Source organism: Apostichopus japonicus, chromosome 18 (assembly GCF_037975245.1).
Source record: "Apostichopus japonicus isolate 1M-3 chromosome 18, ASM3797524v1, whole genome shotgun sequence".
Classification (NCBI taxonomy): Eukaryota; Metazoa; Echinodermata; class Holothuroidea; order Aspidochirotida; family Stichopodidae; genus Apostichopus; species Apostichopus japonicus.
In genome coordinates this window covers 2006316-2027451 of record NC_092578.1, presented here as the reverse complement: position 1 = coordinate 2027451, position 21136 = coordinate 2006316, and the positions used below count along the sequence as shown (strand labels likewise).

The window sequence follows — 21136 nt, the reverse complement described above, 5'->3', positions numbered from 1 at the left end:
AAGAACTGTTAATCTTCAATTCGATCCTTTTCATGTATTTTTCGTACTTGTCATAGATATATTCCAAGACCTACTAGTATGGATATTAGCGAATGAGGAGCTTACCTGTCTCCCACAACCTTAGCACTTTTGTTTTACCGTGCCTAGAATGAACTGGTAACCTTTTTACACTGTGCGCCCTCTATGTCCGGACCTCTCCGGTCAATGTCCTTCCTTCATATTCTACCACCCAAAGTGCCTAGAGGTCCATTTGTGTGTGGAATTTTTCCTATCTTCAATTCATTCAGAACTGTGTATTTTGAGGCCTTTTTTGACATAATTGGTTTTTGGGAGGGTATGGGGATAGCCCTTTTCCCCCAGCTTTTTGGGACACAGGTATGAGCAGAGTGAAGTAAATCTGCAATTTAAGCCTTGTCATTTATTTGCGTACTTGTCATAGATATCTGAACAACAAACTGAACTTTGTCCTCAAACTTCACAACAACTGTACTCTCGCACTAACTTGGCTAGAGCACTTGGTACCCTGTTAACAATGCCCTCTATCTGCCCATTGGTACCCTGTTAACAATGCCCTCTATCAGTCAAATGGTACCCTGTTAACAATGCCCTCTATCGGTCAAAAGGTACCCTGTTAACAATGCCCTCTATCTGCCCATTGGTACCCTGTTAACAATGCCCACTATCAGCCCAATGGTACCATGTTAACAATGCCCTCTATCTGCCCATTGGTACCCTGTTAACAATGCCCTCTATGTACCTAATGGTACCCTGTTAACAATGCCCATTATCAGCCCAATGGTACCCTGTTAACAATGCCCTCTATCTGCCCATTGGTACCCTGTTAACAATGCCCACTATCCGCCCAATGGTACCCTGTTAACAATGCCCTCTATCGGTTGAATGGTACCCTGTTAACAATGCCCTCTATCGGTCGAATGGTACCCTGTTAACAATGCCCATTATCAGCCCAATGGTACCCTGTTAACAATGCCCTCTATCTGCCCACTGGTACCCTGTTAACAATGCCCTCTATCGGTCGAATGGTACCCTGTTAACAATGCCCTCTATCGGTCGAATGGTACCCTGTTAACAATGCCCATTATCAGCCCAATGGTACCCTATTAACAATGCCCTCTATCTGCCCATTGGTACCCTGTTAACAATGCCCATTATCAGCCCAATGGTACCATGTTAACAATGCCCTATATCTGCCCATTGGTACCCTGTTAACAATGCCCTCTATGTACCTAATGGTACCCTGTTAACAATGCCCATTATCAGCCCAATGGTACCATGTTAACAATGCCCTCTACCTGCCCATCGGTACCCTGTTAACAATGCCCATTATCAGCCCAATGGTACCATATTAACAATGCCCTCTACCTGCCCATCGGTACCCTGTTAATAATGCCCACTATCAGCCCAATGGTACCATGTTAACAATGCCCTATATCTGCCCATTGGTACCCTGTCAACAATGCCCTCTATGTACCTAATGGTACCCTGTTAACAATGCCCATTATCAGACCAATGGTACCCTGTTAACAATGGCCTCTATCTGCCCATTGGTACCCTGTTAACAATGCCCTCTATCCGCCCAATGGTACCCTGTTAACAATGCCCTCTATCGGTTGAATGGTACCATTTTTGCAATGCCCTCTACCTGCCCATCGGTACCCTTTTAGCAATGCCCTCTATCTGCCCATCGGTACCCTGTTAACAATGCCCACTATCAGCCCAATGGTACCCTGTTAACAATGCCCTCTATCGGTCGAATGGTACCCATTTAGCCATGCCCTCTATCTGCCCATTGGTACCCTTCTAGCAATGCCCTCTATCTGCCAATTGGTACCCTGTTAACAATGCCCTCTATGTACCTAATGGTACCCTGTTAACAATGCCCATTATCAGCCCAATGGTACCATATTAACAATGCCCTCTACCTGCCCATCAGTACCCTGTTAATAATGCCCACTATCAGCCCAATGGTACAATGTTAACAATGCCCTATATCTGCCCATTGGTACCCTGTTAACAATGCCCTCTATGTACCTAATGGTACCCTGTTAACAATGCCCATTATCAGACCAATGGTACCCTGTTAACAATGGCCTCTATCTGCCCATTGGTACCCTGTTAACAATGCCCACTATCCGCCCAATGGTACCCTGTTAACAATGCCCTCTATCGGTTGAATGGTACCATTTTTGCAATGCCCTCTATCTGCCCATTGGTACCCTTTTAGCAATGCCCTCTATCTGCCCATCGGTACCCTGTTAACAATGCCCACTATCAGCCCAATGGTACCCTGTTAACAATGCCCTCTATCGGTCGAATGGTACCCATTTAGCCATGCCCTCTATCTGCCCATTGGTACCCTTCTAGCAATGCCCTCTATCTGCCAATTGGTACCCTGTTAACAATGCCCTCTATGTACCTAATGGTACCCTGTTAACAATGCCCATTATCAGCCCAATGGTACCATATTAACAATGCCCTCTACCTGCCCATCAGTACCCTGTTAATAATGCCCACTATCAGCCCAATGGTACAATGTTAACAATGCCCTATATCTGCCCATTGGTACCCTGTTAACAATGCCCTCTATGTACCTAATGGTACCCTGTTAACAATGCCCATTATCAGACCAATGGTACCCTGTTAACAATGGCCTCTATCTGCCCATTGGTACCCTGTTAACAATGCCCACTATCCGCCCAATGGTACCCTGTTAACAATGCCCTCTATCGGTTGAATGGTACCATTTTTGCAATGCCCTCTATCTGCCCATTGGTACCCTTTTAGCAATGCCCTCTATCTGCCCATCGGTATCCTGTTAACAATGCCCACTATCAGCCCAATGGTACCCTGTTAACAATGCCCTCTATCGGTCAAATGGTACCCATTTAGCCATGCCCTCTATCTGCCCATTGGTACCCTTCTAGCAATGCCCTCTATCTGCCAATTGGTACCCTGTTAACAATGCCCACTATTGGCCCAATGGTACCGTTAACAATGCCCTCTATCTGCCCATTGGTACCCTGTTAAGACTGCCCATTATCATCCCAATGGTACCATGTTAACAATGCCCTCTATCTGCCAATTGGTACCCTTTTAGCAATGCCCTCTATCTGCCAATTGGTACCCTATAAGCAATGCCCTCTATCGGTTCATTCAGCTGATCACTGAGCGAATGAGAGTACAGTTGGTGTGTGGAGACAGGTAAATGAGGAGTGAAGTAAAAAAAGCTTAGTGTAATTGGGTGTAAAACCAACATGGATTTCACCAAAGTTGACATAAAAAACCTGATTGTCTGTTACCAAAGCTGTGAAGATATCGACTTTGTGCCAAAACTAAACTAGTTTGGGTATTTACAAGCTCCTCCCATTAACATGTAATCACTTTCCAATCTAGCTTACATTTTCAGTTGGTACTAGCACCGATCCGCCCCCCTATGTCTCACTTCAGGGAGACCGTTCACCGAATTCTCTTCCTTCTATCGTACAATTCAGCGTGGACGTAGATTGGAGACAGGGAAGAGAGAAGTAGAGTAAACGTAAACAGTAATGTATCTATTTACAGTATGTACAAACACTGTGAATTAATGAACTCAGTACATATAATACTGCACATGTATGTTGTTTGGATCCACTGTAACTAAGCTCCAGGGTTACAAGTAAACATGTCAATTTATCTCTTGTTGGACGATAAAAACAGTGATAAATGTCCCACCTTGGATAATTGATGGTTTTTATATGACTTGAAGTGTGAAACTGTGTGGATGCTAAGAATAAAGGGAGAACAGCTTGATATAAGTCCACAATATGACTCAAAGCTAGAGTGTTGAAAACATGTTTATTACTCCGTCAACCGCAAGTGATGAACACAATCTCATTCACAGACAAAGTATGACCCATATCTTTTATGTTCAATACATATGATGATTATGGCTTGCAGTTAATCAATTGACTCAAACTAGCAAGATGAAAAGGATTGCTTTTGAGGTAAAATTTACTTTAAATGGGAGTGAAACAGCAAAGATGAGATTTGATACTGCTGTGTGGTATACTGTACTCAATTAAGTAACTGCCTTAAATGTTAACCGAGCTAGATAAGACTATATGAGCTAAATATTGATCAATATTATCAACTGAAAAAGTCTTGTGTGAAAATCAAAAGACCAATAATGTGCATCAAATTCTCTATTATTGCACACACACTACACATAAAAAGATTTACGATGTATAATATTGGTAAAGTGGTTATTCAGTTCCTGAAAGCACCTTACTATATAAAATGGATGTTTTTGCTTGCTATGATGCACGGAATTGATCTGTCACTCTATTCAAAACTTAAAAGTTAAACTATAATAAAGCTATATGGCCTTGTTCACATTTCAGAACGCAAGGGCGATTATTGATATTAAGTCTGTGAGGAGGATTGTCCATTAAGAACAAGACGCGTTCACATTTAGTTTCGCATTAAGTCCGCTTGCGAGATTAATATACTGCGCAGGCGTGAAAAGGTCATATCAGCTGTTTACATTAAATAATACCCGCCAAATTGCATCTGGATATCATAACTTAACTGGAAATCTTGGGTCACCATAAGTCGGCGACCTTCCGCATTACATTTATTAAGAACGTAAGAGAGATTGAATAAACCCCGATGAGGGATTATTCTTTAAAACGCACGCGGACTTGAAGTACGAGTACGCGAGTGCCGCACTAAGGGCATTCTTAAGTGTGAACAAGGCCTATGTGGCAGTATAGCAAATTAAAGCTCATTGCAAATTAGGTTCCAGCACATTAAAGCTAGTGAACCTTTGTAACACAGTAGGTAAGTGTAACAACAACAAAATGTATTGAGATAAACCCACCTTTCTCTTTTAATTCTTAGTGGCCCAAGCAAAATGAACAGATCTATTGACTTTAATACTGTACAGCTTCAATGATTGAATTTTTTCCTTAAAATTGCACTTATTTTGTAAAATTCTGTGGATTAGATATATTAAAAATATTTCTGTTTCATGTTCCAATCGAGCAAAAACATTTTTCAGGGTGATTCTGATATCTTAGTGAAAACTCATTTAATTGCTTTAACATATATATTCTACTGTTGAATCAGAAGGGATTTACCTGGTTCTTCTTCAGTTGATCTTGTCCAATCAGACACTGCGCCTGTGATCTTTTTTATATATACATCAAATACTGTTTAGTATTCGTCAGTATCTAGATGTGTACCATTGTAGTAGTAACCCAACACAGTCATTTTTACATTGCAGAAATACAGTCAAAACAAATCTTTTCCATGGTGCAATGTTTTATTTGTTCTTTTGTGTCTTAACATGTGGTGTCTAAACATGTTAAAACTGTGAACAACTTTCAATCTATAACATTTCTTAAAATCGCTCATAGTAAATCAAAAACTTTCGAATGAATCTACGAGGCTACTACAACTACTAGCAAATAATAAAGGCAAATGTGCAAACAATGAATAGATGGAACACCTTGTAGTAGTGTGATGATTAGTATGCAAGAGTTTTCTGTAGAAGGACTAATCTGAACAAAGCAGGTGCTTGCCGGTTTTTAACACAACACAGTGCTAGTGTAGCCTTGTGAGAACCTGTACTTTTGCGATATTTGCTGACAAACTGTTTAAGTGTTGTTTTTGATAGGTTAGGCTATTATTAAAAAGCAGTTTATGTGTATAGTGCTAGTTTGTATTCAAGTAATCGCAACTTAGGTTTTGAGCGTGATTAATCAAACTTCCAAAGTGTATTAATCCTGACTACTGGCGATTAATCGATTACGACTATCAGCACTAATATATGTGTTATATGTACAAGTATCCAAACAGCTGTGTTGTGGATTAGATAAAAGACTAAAACTATGCCTATAGAATAGTACATAGAAATAAAACCAATGATGCTACAAAAGTCATAGTTGATTCACTGTTCACTGTAGTACAAATTAACAAATGGTTTTTCATAGATCTTATTATCTCTTAACTGTTTATTTTATTTTGGAAAGTTCATCCCCTTATCTTTTCATGAAAGTAAATAGCAGTCTCAGTGTATAGTCTGCAGTGCTAATAAGCTTGTTACTCTTGATAACTTTAAATCATACTGTACTGTACATATTAACACAGACCTATATATAGGAAGATTCACATGCATGAATACCGACCGCTGTGCCTAATTAATTGCATGAGTTACTGTATGTACGGAGATGTACAATTTACCTTGGTTTATACAGTATTTAATAGTATCTCTATTTAGCTGTACAATATACATGTACCATTCATCATTAAGACATAACGTGCAGTAAATGAAAAGGGCTTCCAGTAGGTGAGACACGTTACAATGTCCTAATTAGTTGGCAGATGGATTGAGTGGCACATGTATCTTTTGTTGCAGTTATTTTGGATAAGTCTGATGTGCTTAGAACTTCTAAAATTCCCTGCTTTTGGTAGTTAGTCATATCTATCATGAATAGATACTGTAGATAGATAGAAAGTCCAACAGGACTAGGAGATGTAGACAGAGGAGGATGGAGAGACCAAGAAGAAGGGGTGAAAGGGTGATGACCCCCCCCCCCAGGGCCAGGGTATTATCTAAAGTTTTGTTTTTCTCCACTGTAGAGGGAATAACAAATTGTGAGTTAATGACTTAAAAATAGAAGCAAACTTAAAATGTTGAGAGCAATGTGGGTCAAGCTGTTAAGACAATGAGTTATCTTGTGATCTAATATTTACAGGATCACAATCCTTGCTAGGATCAAAACGTCAGGCAAACTTACTTTTACACATTCTCTTACACAAGCTCTCTAGTGGATAAGCAGTTTGCTAACAGTTTTATTATATTTTGATCACAACCCTTGTCAGCTTATTTACATTGTGTCCATGGGAAGGCAGTTAATCTCTATTGCCTCTCTGCACCCAGGTGTTTAACGATAGGGACATGCAAGGTACAGTAACATTTAGCTGTGTGAGTCCTATTGTTGAAGTACCCCTGGGGATGTCCCCCTGGGAATGTCCCCCTAGGGGATGTCTCCCGAGGGAACATGCAGATGTGGTGCAGGATAATCATGCCCTGATGGATTTGTCCACAATTTTAACATGTTAAAAGCAAAGATTGCTATTAAGCAGACTTCACTATAGCCATTTTACAGTTAAATTTATCTGTCTTATACATAACATCATTAGAGCATAATTAGTAATTAAACATTCATCAAAATTATTTAGCTTACAGTAAGTATATAGAATTTGAGTGTTATTCTTTTTTCTTCTTGAAGATAACATCAACTCGAAAGATGAACTTAGCTAATATCCTGTGCATCTGCGTACATCTCTTCTTGTACTTAACATAGGTACAATAAGTAGACTACTTATTGAAACACTGATGGAAAGATATTGAACGGACCTAAACTAATATCTGATTATCACCAAACATTCTAGAAACTTAGAAAATGATGAAGTACATCCCATTTCTACAGTATGCAAAATGGGGCAAATTGATATAAAATTAAGGAGATGCATGCATAGCAGTTTTATAACACAGAAACCATAGTATTTTATAAGAGACAAAAGATGAGCCTTCAAAACTGAACTGCTATGCAAAATTGGAACCCAAACTTATTCCCTTAATTATATCCTGTTTGTCTACTTGAATGTTCCATTTTACTTGGAAACCTCTTCAGCATGTTTTTCTAGAGGTATTTGTTTATATTATTAGTTATTATTAGTTGTTGAGTTCATAGACACTACTGTAGAAGTCTGTGAATAACTTTTAGAGTAAGAAAATCCAGGAAAGTATTTCAAAATACCTTCAACAGTTTTGACATGCAAAAATTTGAGGCCAATTCCTGCATGATTACATTTAACCTAACATGATGGATATCTTTATCCTCGAACTTGTCGATAATTAATGGAATGAATCATTGGCTTTCAATAATTAAACAGACACAAAACAGACTTTTTACATGGTTATCTTTTAAGCTTTAATTACTTATGTAACATACGTTACGTTTACCTTATTCAAGAGTATTTAGTCTTAAGTATTTAGTCTTTGTTACAACCCAATAGGTTACTTTGTATCCATCAAGTACCTCTCCAGTGACGACATACAAATCACTTTCACAGAGGTTGTTTATGGACATATTCTAACTACAGCTCTTGACTATCAATTTATCTGTACAACCAAATAGATTATCACTTTATTATATATTTCTGTTTTACTGTTCTCTTTTCTACCTCATTACAAAACCAATTTTTACCGCTCTAGATCTCTTTCCATACCTTTGTCTAAGTATCCTCGACAGGTGGTTTTGATAAAAAACGTGCATATATATCAATATAAAACACTGAATTGAGGAGGATTGGTGGTACATGTATTGTGTGTTTACCAGTGTTATTAAGTGCACAAACACTAGCTGTATCATTTCACAGTGTAATCAGGACTGTTGACAATTCAATCTAATATGTACAATGAACACAGCAAGGTGTGCATATATCATTTCATGATGTATCCAACACATAACTATTGCACAACGAGAAACAATTTAGCAGTTTCGTGAATGTTTATGAAATGATGTCACCTGAATAATATATGAATATTTCTAGACTACTCTACATGGACAATGACAACTTTACCTCACTTATCAAATCAAACATAGATATCAAATTAAATTTGACAACCTCTTCGGTATTTATGAAATAATTATTTTAAAAATTTTTTTGAGTTCGTAGTAAAAATAAGGACTTACAGAATGAACACAATTCAGTTGAATATTGTCCTTGTCGACTGACATTGTAAAATCCCACGTCAAGTACAGTATGCAGTATTATGTTAGGCTAGGGAAGTTTTATATAAGCCAGTATTAAACTATATTGTATCATGTAGGTTGATAGAAACTAACTTGTTAGATGTATATTTAGTTGCAATTGGTTTAATACTTTCTCTTTTGTGACTGGCACTAGGATTTCAGATTGTGCAGTGCGTTCATATCAAATAACCTAATGAATATGCATTTTGAATACATACATGTTCTTTCAATATAAGGAAGTACGGAGAAAGGAAAAACAGTTTCATTTTATGGCGTGTTATACACCGTTGACAAAACACTACATTGTAACAGATCCAGTTAGATAAATGCTAACTTTATAATATTAGTTCCAGTCATATTCTAATTGTTACTGGCTGAGTCTCCCTCTAAGATTAAATATAAACTTTATGTACTGTATTCTACATGTAACATTCATAAATGTACTGCTCAGTTTTTACATACTCTAGGTACGTTGTAAACAAGAGGCATGCTTCAAAATAATGTAGGTCACCTGAGAAGAACGTGCCAAAGTATCAATATTGTCGAAAACATGCGTACTAAGAAAGAGGCAATGAAACCTTTTGTGAGTGTAGGCCTTGAACTTTGGTAACATGCTACTAATTAGCACAGTTACCAACTACTAATGAATTTAGTAAGTATAAACCACAATTTATCTCTTACTCGATATGATATAGACTGAACAGAACAAAGACTTACATGGAACTTGTTTGTCGTAAAAGTTGCAATTTATTTCTCACGTGGCAGTGTGACGTATATATATCCCAGTCACTATTTATAAGGCTTTACTTGTTTACTAAAACAGTGTGTGACTAGATTTGCAGATCCTCACTTTTATTTACGTCGAGAGAATTGCACAACGTCATGTGTAATCCTTGCAGTCACCATAGCAACAATATCCCCTAAACACAGCTATTTGGTTGGTAATCATCCAAATTTTGTAAATAATTTACTCCTATTTTTTCAACAGGAAAAATAATTATGCTATGGCAAGTAGACAAAGTCAGAGTCACACAATAGGGAAGTCACTGTTTATACCTCAAGAGAGGTTTAATGTGTGAAGAAAACTCAACTTGAAAATATTTATTGGTTTGAATATTACATGCCCACCGATTCTCTAACAAAGGAAAGAAATAAAAGACAAAATCTTTTTGAAGTCCTAAACATATATTTCCTTTGATTACATTGTCTTGTCACTTTAACTATTGCATGGTGTTAAGACCTGTGTTAACCCAATGACGCATGATGGCTATTCGTGTGGATGTAAGATTTCTTTGAGTTGACATTCTACGGTTATAACGTTCAGCTTCATTGATATGCTTCACTGCTTCAGTGATTATCATCACCCAAGCTTAAATCGGCATTTCGCATTTCATGACTCTTAGTTTTAATAATTACTGCTACATTTTCCCATTATTTTATTTTTTTATTGTTTTTATTATTGTCATCTTTAATAGAGGTAGTCCTGCTCAGTGCAGAAGCACTGCTTTCCAGAGGAGCCCTCAATGCATCAAGTGCATTATGCTCAATGCATTATGTGAAATTTTGTGACCTAGTGAGACAAATTAAGCCTACAAGCTGTAATGAGCAGATGTGTGATGTCAGGGGATATGAGATTAGGTTGCAAGGTTCTGGATCCTGGAGTCTTAGGTCGCCCAGCGTAAGAAAATAACATCACAGAGGTCCAATATCATTAAAATGCTAAGAAAGGTCACCTGTAGGTCAATCTGGCAAGGTAGATGGATAGTGATATTGTTGTGAGGAGACAGGTAAGTCAGGAATTTTAAATAAAACAAACCAGGATTCATGAGTTACTCTACATACTGCATAAATTAGTAATAAAAGAATTTCAAACAAATATTTAGAGTAGGAATGTGTTTATGAGTAGAGAAGATGAGGGATAAGCCAGTTTCCTTTCCACTAAATTAAAACTTAAAAGGAAAACCATTTCCATTAATTAAGTCTTTTACATAGCTCCAAATTATGTATGGATCTATTTATTATAAGTTTAATTCTTAATACAAGCAAGCTTGTTACTCTGCCCTGAACCGAACCAATCTGAGCTGAATTGAACAGAACCGAATTGGTTCTGACCCGAGGTTGGAATAAATGAAATACGTCAACAATATGATAGTATGTACAGTATGCCTATAGCATATACTGTATACATCTACATCAGGGTTGTCCAACCTACGGCCCGCGGGCCACAGTCCGGCCCGCCAGAGATGCTCTACGGTGCGAAATTGTAGTGAGCAGATTTATTGATAACAATTTTAAGCTATATAATCAATCATTCGAACCTTCTGGGTCCAAAAAACGGCATACAGGACAGTTTGTGTGACACTCTCTCAGCGGAGGGGGGGGGCGGCTGGACTTTATTCATGTTTTATCAGGAAGGAAAATAAATCAGTGCGCTCCGCGCGCAGTGCTCACATTTTGTTGCCTTGGGCTTTGGGCAAAAATCGAAAAATCAAGCGTAGGGTTCATGCGGCCCCCTCCTTCATCATAATCATTCCATGTGGCCCTCCTCTGCAAAAGGTTGGACAACCCTGATCTACATTGTCAGTTTTCAAAGTTCTCAAGTTCCATTAAATACCAACAATTAACAGCCATATATACTTAATCCTCCCTTCTGATAAGTACCATGTAGCATTGGTTATTTTTGTAATGATAATCAAACTAGTTCTAACAATATGCATTATTTATTTCTGAATAAAGATCTTTCATCAGTTTCACCAATATTGAAAGCTTTTTCCTTGCTTTTCAATATTTGATAACCTGAACCAAAACTTTAAAAAAAAAAAGACCAGTACAGTACAGCTCTGAATTGAGCGGAATTGTATGCGCTGTATATAACATATGATAAAATGGAGCTTGGTCTAATGTCAGCCTTTTCTATGATGATCAATACACCATGCAACATCAAATAGCTTTTGCCTTTCAAGGGTTAGAACTATAAATAAGGATCATATGCATTATTCACTATTATCACTAACTGTAATTGATGCATGATAGATGAATCTGTTACTTAGAAATATAACAATTATCAAATATAGCTGAAAGGTGGTTTCAGTATTCCACACAGGGCATTATTTACATTAATATATATGTATTATTAACAACAACGGAAGAGCTTTTAAAATTTCTTGGAGAAAAAGAAAACAGACATATAAATAAATGTGTGGTAGGTTCTTTATGCATTGAACTCACTATATTACCGTATTTAGCAATTTATCAAAATAAAAAAGTAAATTTTTCGTACCTAAAACCTAAATCTAAAACCGATAGTATTACTGTAAGTAGTATTACTGTAGGTAAAGAACTGTATAGTAATTGGAAACAAACAGCTTTTGTATTAAAAGATCTAAATTCATGATTTTACACATTCAATTCATAAAGTGAACCCTATAAATCTCACTTAACTTTTCAACACTTAATATTGATTATATACAACTGCCCTAAAATGCTGTATTCCCCAATAGTGCAGCTAGTATGCCACATGTACATGTGTACAGACTTCTCCCACAAACCAACCCCCCCCCCCTCCCCCAAATGAAATGCATCCACACCAAGTTTCCAAGAATTTGGTAAGATTATTTGTAGATTTACTTGGATACACAATTTCTCTCATGAGAGGCAATTACCAACCATGGCCTGCAGGCCAGGCTTTCTTAACATGATATTTACCTAACGACTGGTACAATTGTCTATGAGTGCACAATCTGGATACTTGACTAATACCACAGAGCAGGACCTCACCAAACAAAGGCACTTCAACCTCTTTACATTTCACATAACAACCAAACATACAGCTGTTGCTAGGGCAAAATTCAAAAGTACCAGGTAGATGTTTATTACTTGTTATTAAGCAGTATAAATGCAGAACAAAGTTACAGGTGAATAGGAAGCGGTTTTGTTTCTATCAACAACAATTGTATACGATGTGTGTAGTTTACACTGAGTATAGCATAGGCATCTACAGGCCTGCATATGGGACATTGTGTCATTTTAAACATCTTTACTATACCTCTCTGAGATGCTAACATCCCTTTAAAATATTATTTACAATAAAGGGGAAAAAACCTGATTACTAACTTACCTGTCTCCCCTCAAAATATGCACTTCAACTGCACCTAAATTAATTGCTTACATTTAACAGTGCACTGTTGATGGACTTTCATGTCATAACCTACTATGATCTTCCTTCTACCAATCATTTTAGAATCCTGAACCTGCTGTTTATCATCAGCTAAAAACTATGCAAAGACAGACCCCTTTCTATACTGTACTTAAAAGTATATTCTGGTGGTTGAACTTGTTTGTGTAGCAACATTGCTGAAAATTTTCTGAATCTACAGGCAAAAACCACATCCTCATAGCATTTTGTATCGCAAAGATATGACTTTTCAAATTTGGTGATATTTTGCAAATTATACATCTGGCAACAGCAGAATGGGTGATGTCATCAGGGTACTTCAGATGAAAATGTCTTTGTTGTTCTTCATAATTTGTCAGTCATTTATCCACAGAGTAAAAGAATGTTTCAATAGGAAAGATACATTTTGATGAAATTGTAAGTACAGAGAACTTTGGCAACTAAGCAAAAAAATCCAAACGTATCAGTTTTCAGGGCTTTATCAACGAGAAGATTTTAATAGCCTTATTAAAGCAAAGCTTATACCGATACCATCACAGATTCCCTACTGTGATCCAACTTTCAGGAGTAGCTGAAGGTTTCAGCCGGTCAAAATAGGTTACACTTTAATAATCGACCGTATTTCAAGTTAGGGAGAAGATAATGAGATGGTGTTTTCAACTAACAGTGTGGAAAAATTTTCTCTTCAACCTAATTTTAAGATAGTTTGCCGCCACTTTGCCACCAGGATATCCTTCGAACGTATTTTCCGCCCAGTTCAACATCTGGAAGAACCTTCAGGAGGTTGTGAGGGCAACACGTCAGTCGAGAAGCGAAGAAAAATTTGGAATCTTTCTCTGGAAATTTCCCAGTGATGAAAAGTAGCCCTTAGCTGTGATCACATTTTGCGACTACTTTCAAGCAAATATTAACTGATATGGAAATTACAGAATAATCAGGCAATTGCACATAAATAATATATTCCAAATTATACAGAACAAAGTCATTTGCAAATACGTTTTATCATCGAGTCGATGACAAAACCCGAGATTGGCACTGATATTTTTTATGCACGCAGGCATTTCTGATTAAATACTGTATAAGGATAACATCTTTTAACGTTAAATTGCAAACCATGAATATGCATGAAGAAGTAAGTGATACTATACATTGTCAATTTAAAAGTACATTCAACCACCTTTTTACTTCTCTAATTCAAGCCCATGTTTTTTGCTTTGTTTTTTGTCACAGTTGCATTAGTTTTTGCTATAGATACCAAGAAGATTAAAAAATGCAATTTAAAGAGCCATACCACCTAAGTTTTCCATTATGTAAGAAATATATATATATTTTTTTAATAATTTCATAATGGGTGCTTCTAATTGCCATGTTTTAAGAACCTGACAAGCTTAAAATGAGAAATATGCCATTTCAAAATTATGCTGCTTAAATCCATTAATTCTCTTCCTTCCGGGAAATGTAAGATTTCTTCAAGGTTAACAAGGCATACATACTGCATATGTATGCTTTGCGACATTTCCGGAAATTTGCTAAAGCTTAATTAAACTGTGTTAAATTTGCGCTCTAGTAAATGTGTGCATAATGTTCTCTATTAATCTGATTGAGAATACTACCGAAATTTAATAACAAATTTTATCAACAGAAAAATGTTGATTCCAAAAATATGCAATAGTAAAATGTAACCATTTAAATTATGTGCATGATGCATGGCAAAGGTGCAATGGTAGGGAGGAGGCAGGTGAGCAGAGTAAAGATTGGTTTGGGGGAGGGGGTGGGGGGAGGGGGGTGGGGGGAGGGGGGTGTGGGGCCCTACACTCCCGGCCAATAACATTTCATGCAAAAATTTAAAATTTGGTTCACCGATGAGGCATGGGGTGTGTGGGGGGGTGATAGAATGTTTTCCCTAGCTCCCATACAGTTTTCTGTGATGTGCACTTTTTACAGGGGCTTTTTTTGCGCTGCCCAAAAACAACCTGCTTGCTGGTCTCCAACTTTCTCTCTCCCCACTTTGGAATTTCTGGTGACACCACAGTGGACACTGCAATATGAATATTTTTTAAACTAGGGAAAATGTTTTTATAGCAAGTGGCTTAAATTCTATGCCTGACAGTGATACTTGTCTTCTCACTCATTTAGTAGAAAACAACTCCAAAACTGAAAAGTTTTTGGTGCCATGCAGTTTTTTCCTTTGACTGGATCAGAAATCATCAAATGAGATAAATCCACATTTCTTGTAAGTGACCAATGCTAGAAGAACCCTCAGTCACTCACCCCTTCCCTCCCCCTTCCCTTCACCTAACCACCTTCTCGCCTCTCCTGTTCAGCATTTTCATCAGTTTGTTCTTTCCCTCATGCAGCTGCTTTTTGTGTACGCTCTGTTGTTCATGAATACTATTCTGCAGCTTGACAGTGTAGATTTCTATGCAAATACAATAGTGCAGGTGTACAATTACATGAAGTGAATTTCTAAGTGAAATTGGGGACCAAAGTAATGAATTCCATAAATTGCTAGTGCTATGAAAAATTTGGTTACCAAGCAACTCTTACAGTTCCTCTCCACTATGTGAGAAGTGACAGGCGTTGAGCATCAATTTCTGCAAACCTTGTAATATCTCACAGTCGTAATGCAATATCTTAGGTAACAATTGATGCTCACGTCAAACCGTTACTAAATAGAGTAAACAAATAAACCCCAGAAAGGATGATGCTTTACTCGATCTAACAACATTTGAAAGATGAGCAATTGAGCACATCAGACGGTATACCATAAATTACATCAGATACAACAAATGCAGATATTTATTAAACTTGAACAGAATTAAACAATGATGAAAGAACTGTGTGTGTCTGTTCTCTGTATGTTAAACACAGACAGACATGGATCATGTTTATTCTTGAATATTCACATTATTTTCATTTTGCTGTGCTTAGGTCTGTAAGGATGGACAATACTGTAGAGTGCAACTGTCAAGATAAGAATGTACAGAGTACAGTCAGTACTTATACCTTTCAGAATAAATTTCAATTCCATTGATTGAAGAATCCATCTTTTTAAGCTGAATAGCATGACTATTAGCACACTAGTAATTAAGACCATGGGCTGTCAGTGAAACAAATGTAAGAACGAAAGAATTTAAATTTTTTTACATAGCATAGTTGGTCTGAATGTCATTCAAGGTCGAAAAAGTTCATTCCCATCTGGTTTTACGATATATTCTCCCTAAAAAATAGAATGTGGTTGCCTTGTTTTTGGAACATTTTTGGATTAATGTGAAGGGTTTTTAGCATGAACCTCAAGGTGATCAATTATGTCCACTGTTGAAATTGCTTAATATACAAGGTTGAACAAACTTTTTGACTTCAATGACCAATGGAATGAATTCCAATATTTGTGATTACCTTCTTAGGTTACTATACTGTATGAATGACCTGTAACATGCAAGAAATGGAAAAGGGAATAAATTGTAATACAGCTACTGTACTGTACCTGGCAGGAGTAAATGAGATAAAGTCCCCGACTGTCACGATCGCAGAATTAATGAAAGAGGTGCAATCATTTGCAGCAACTGGTCTTGTCAACAAATCAACAACAAATGTTTTTCATTCAGCCAAACACTGTTCAAGTAACTTTGAACTATGAGAATCATTCGTTCTTATGAACTCACAAATACCCGCGTCTACCCTGTGCTCCGAGTTGAGCTCGGGTGAGCCTCACGATTTTTAACTTGGGGACACGGTTCAGGATCGGATCTTTTAATCTTCCTCCAGAGGTGGATTGAACTTGGACTGAATCATTCTGTTACCCCGGGGATTCGGGTGACCTAGGTATGAGCCAATATATAGGCCACCTGAGGGGTAGAAAGGAACAAAACTCAGAGCAAAATGAATAGTACAGCAACACAATGTCATATGGTATATCAATGTTTATTTACAACCCTTCAATCTATTATCTAGAACATAATTGTCCTTTACAGCTCTCTGTTATATCATATCAACCTCAGTGCAACATCATGCATTTATTGATAACAGATAAACCTAATCAATCTACAGATAACACACACTCACGCATAGACCAACAAACATATCCACCAAACTAACTGACATGACCCACACAGCTGCACACAGAAGTGCTAATATTTATTCTACATCTTAATCCTCTGTGCACCCCTAGACTAGCAACATTTCCCTGCATGAACTAGGGAGCTAGCTCACGACTTATTATTAAAACAAAAAGGTTTCGATATAGTTGTACCCACACACTACCACTGCACAGGCAGTATACAGCTAATAAGAACAATATCTCTACCTGGTATAGGATTGCCATGGTAACCTAAACAATTCCACCAATCCTGTGCACCCAGACCTCTGTAGGGGGTCTACCCTATGCAGCTTACTGTGTAGCTACTTTAATCAACCCCTCTTCCAATAGAACAATCCACCTAATTAGCCTATGCAGCACAGGTTATACCTGCTAAGTAATTTGACACCATGGAACCACCTCGTTCCTGGGCGTAGCTGCAGTGGCTTCACCATATCAAATAACAATGTACCATACAGGTAACATACAGCTTAAGGCTATATTAAGAACATATAAAACTACTAGCATTGATAAAAAGGTGCACTTCAATATCTTGACATTCCTATTGAATGTTACCATGAATACTAATAAGAATACATCAGTTAGATCCTTTAACTATTAAAGATAAGAGTAATAAGTACAATAAAGTAAAAAGAACATACCTGAGGGGTAGAAAGGAACAAAACTCAGAGCAAAATGAATAGTACAGCAACACAATGTCATATGGTATATCAATGTGCCACTGACAGGTCATTTTCCCCTAACCTCTGAATGGCTGTACCACTATCTGTGAAGGTAACTTAATAAAAATTTATAGGGGCCTCTGTTTTGTTCAAATCATGTTCCTAACACTCTCCCCCTCTCAAAAGAAGTCGTCCCTGACTCGCATTTCATACATAATGAATGTCATACGTCAACTATCATATAACCAATACATTTAAACCTGCTTAACATATAAAATAGAACTCTACATGTGCTCTTACATTGTACTTTTAAGGGCAGAACCCCACATGTTAGTTTAGTGGAACAATAACAAAGTACCAGAAAATCACTTAAGTTCAAGGTGATGCGCACTCCCAAGAACTGAGTTATTCAGACAGATCACTTGATCTAAAAGCACACGACGGTAGCCCCTTTTGGTCTTATGGTCCTACTCACTAGTTACTTACTATACATGCAACTGACCACTACTTGCATAAATTTGAGACTGATGTCTCATCTCTAGCTAATAACCATCATCAAGATGATACCAAAAAACAAAATATGATAATCTGTCATGACCTATTATATAGTCTAGTCACAACAACTAACTACCCATTATCAACTTCTTTCAACATTCGTCGGTCTGTACAAAGTCCAGTCAGGAGTATGTTGTTGGAACTGTGGGTAAAACACTGGCGTTTGTAGTCGGTTGTCGTACATGGGAGGACATGGCTGGAACCAAGGTCTAGTTTGTGTCTGAGGGTAAGGTTATATCCGTCTTGCTTTCCAGATATCCACGGAGATTCAGGCCTGGGTTGGTAGCTCTAATAACTGCCTCAACCACTTCTTCCTCTGGGTATCCCTTCCGAAGTCCAGCTTCTATCTGGTGGATAAGACTGGTGAAACCCAGCCCATCCTTCTGCTGACTTCCAGCAATCTGCCCGGAGATCTTAAAGTCGCGGCGGATGTACTCTCTGTGGTGTTGTGACACTTTGGTACTTGTCGGGTCGGATGGGGACTCAGGTGTACCCACCTTTTGGCTAGACTTGTCATCAACTTTCTCTGGTATCTCCCCTAGCAAGACTTCTCTCAACTCCTTCAACTTTCCAAGGCCCTGGTCATCCGACTCCTCCAGCTCCTCACTGCTCAGGTAACGGTTGATTAATCCCAGAAGACCGGTTCGACCCTTCGTCTTTGCCTTGATGCGGTCAGTCTCGGGAAGGGCGATTCCCAGACCCACACTCTCCAGCTGGTCTACCGTGCAAAGATGCAGCTTAGTCTGGATCTCGCAAAGAAGCTCGTCAACCGTCGCCATCTTTCTGGGTGAGCAACCTTAATCCTGCTCCTCAGTATGCCATGAGTTTTTATCCGGGTGGTGCCTCCAAATTGTTACCCCGGGGATTCGGGTGACCTAGGTATGAGCCAATATATAGGCCACCTGAGGGGTAGAAAGGAACAAAACTCAGAGCAAAATGAATAGTACAGCAACACAATGTCATATGGTATATCAATGTTTATTTACAACCCTTCAATCTATTATCTAGAACATAATTGTCCTTTACAGCTCTCTGTTATATCATATCAACCTCAGTGCAACATCATGCATTTATTGATAACAGATAAACCTAATCAATCTACAGATAACACACACTCACGCATAGACCAACAAACATATCCACCAAACTAACTGACATGACCCACACAGCTGCACACAGAAGTGCTAATATTTATTCTACATCTTAATCCTCTGTGCACCCCTAGACTAGCAACATTTCCCTGCATGAACTAGGGAGCTAGCTCACGACTTATTATTAAAACAAAAAGGTTTCGATATAGTTGTACCCACACACTACCACTGCACAGGCAGTATACAGCTAATAAGAACAATATCTCTACCTGGTATAGGATTGCCATGGTAACCTAAACAATTCCACCAATCCTGTGCACCCAGACCTCTGTAGGGGGTCTACCCTATGCAGCTTACTGTGTAGCTACTTTAATCAACCCCTCTTCCAATAGAACAATCCACCTAATTAGCCTATGCAGCACAGGTTATACCTGCTAAGTAATTTGACACCATGGAACCACCTCGTTCCTGGGCGTAGCTGCAGTGGCTTCACCATATCAAATAACAATGTACCATACAGGTAACATACAGCTTAAGGCTATATTAAGAACATATAAAACTACTAGCATTGATAAAAAGGTGCACTTCAATATCTTGACATTCCTATTGAATGTTACCATGAATACTAATAAGAATACATCAGTTAGATCCTTTAACTATTAAAGATAAGAGTAATAAGTACAATAAAGTAAAAAGAACATACCTGAGGGGTAGAAAGGAACAAAACTCAGAGCAAAATGAATAGTACAGCAACACAATGTCATATGGTATATCAATGTGCCACTGACAGGTCATTTTCCCCTAACCTCTGAATGGCTGTACCACTATCTGTGAAGGTAACTTAATAAAAATTTATAGGGGCCTCTGTTTTGTTCAAATCATGTTCCTAACAATTCAATCATTGCCGTAGCGTTCCACCAGCTTGATGTGACCTTGGCTTACTACTTTCCCTAAAGTCCCTGCTTACTCGTGTTTAAATAAGCGCATCGGGACCACAGATCGCAATAACAGTGTCTGTTTGTGGTCTGGGGCGAAGAGCATCTGTTTTTACCTCCGAGTAACACCGAATCAATGGGAGCACGCCTATAGTGCTCCACATTGGCTGTGTAGAGCCATGTAAGCCAGGGTTGATGTGTATATATACTTTATCATTTTCAGGTTTCCTATATAAAGGCTGTAAAACTTGTAAGCTTATCTGTAAACTTTCTAAAACTGGCAAATTAACAAAGTTCCTCCAATCACAAAGTTCATAAAAAGCAGACAGATATTAGAATTTACCCATCAGAATCTTGGAAATACCTCCGTGGAAGCTCTGAAGACCAAAGAGAGTAGGTGTTTCAGCTTGTATTTCCCCTCCATTAACAACGTCCTGTACGATTACCATAAATTACCAACTTAGTATGTTCATTGTGCAATATTATACAGTATACCATCAGGCATCAATGCTTGACCAATCTGTAAATTAGGTCTCGTAGCTTTTACACCCTGCCCATTATTCCATTATTCCACGAAACTATCAGAGAAATTCACAGATGTGGATGCGTTGAAGTTGTAAAGAACTGGATCTCAATAATGTTTGAACTACAGATTTATAACCTAATTGCAGTCCATCATCTCACCAATGCAGCATCCAAACACGAAAGGGGCCAAAGTAAACATGAGACCAATTAGAGCAGAACAGACATTGATTTCACAAACATGGTGTATGCTATTTAAGTTGACCAACCATG

At 38.0% G+C, this 21136-nt stretch overlaps 1 protein-coding gene and 1 long non-coding RNA gene across 5 annotated transcripts in view; one reads left to right on the top strand and one right to left on the bottom strand.

Moving 5' to 3' along the window:
• The window catches only part of LOC139958506 (uncharacterized), a 133421-nt gene extending 118758 nt beyond the window's left edge, over window positions 1-14663 (top strand). The window contains exon 4 of the long non-coding RNA XR_011789813.1: window positions 13727-14663. This is a non-coding gene — a long non-coding RNA (uncharacterized lncRNA). The remainder of the gene's footprint in view (window positions 1-13726) is intronic.
• The window catches only part of LOC139958504 (adenylate cyclase type 5-like), a 151697-nt gene that overhangs the window by 114521 nt on the left and 16040 nt on the right, over window positions 1-21136 (bottom strand). The gene's annotated exons all lie outside the window — the stretch shown is intronic.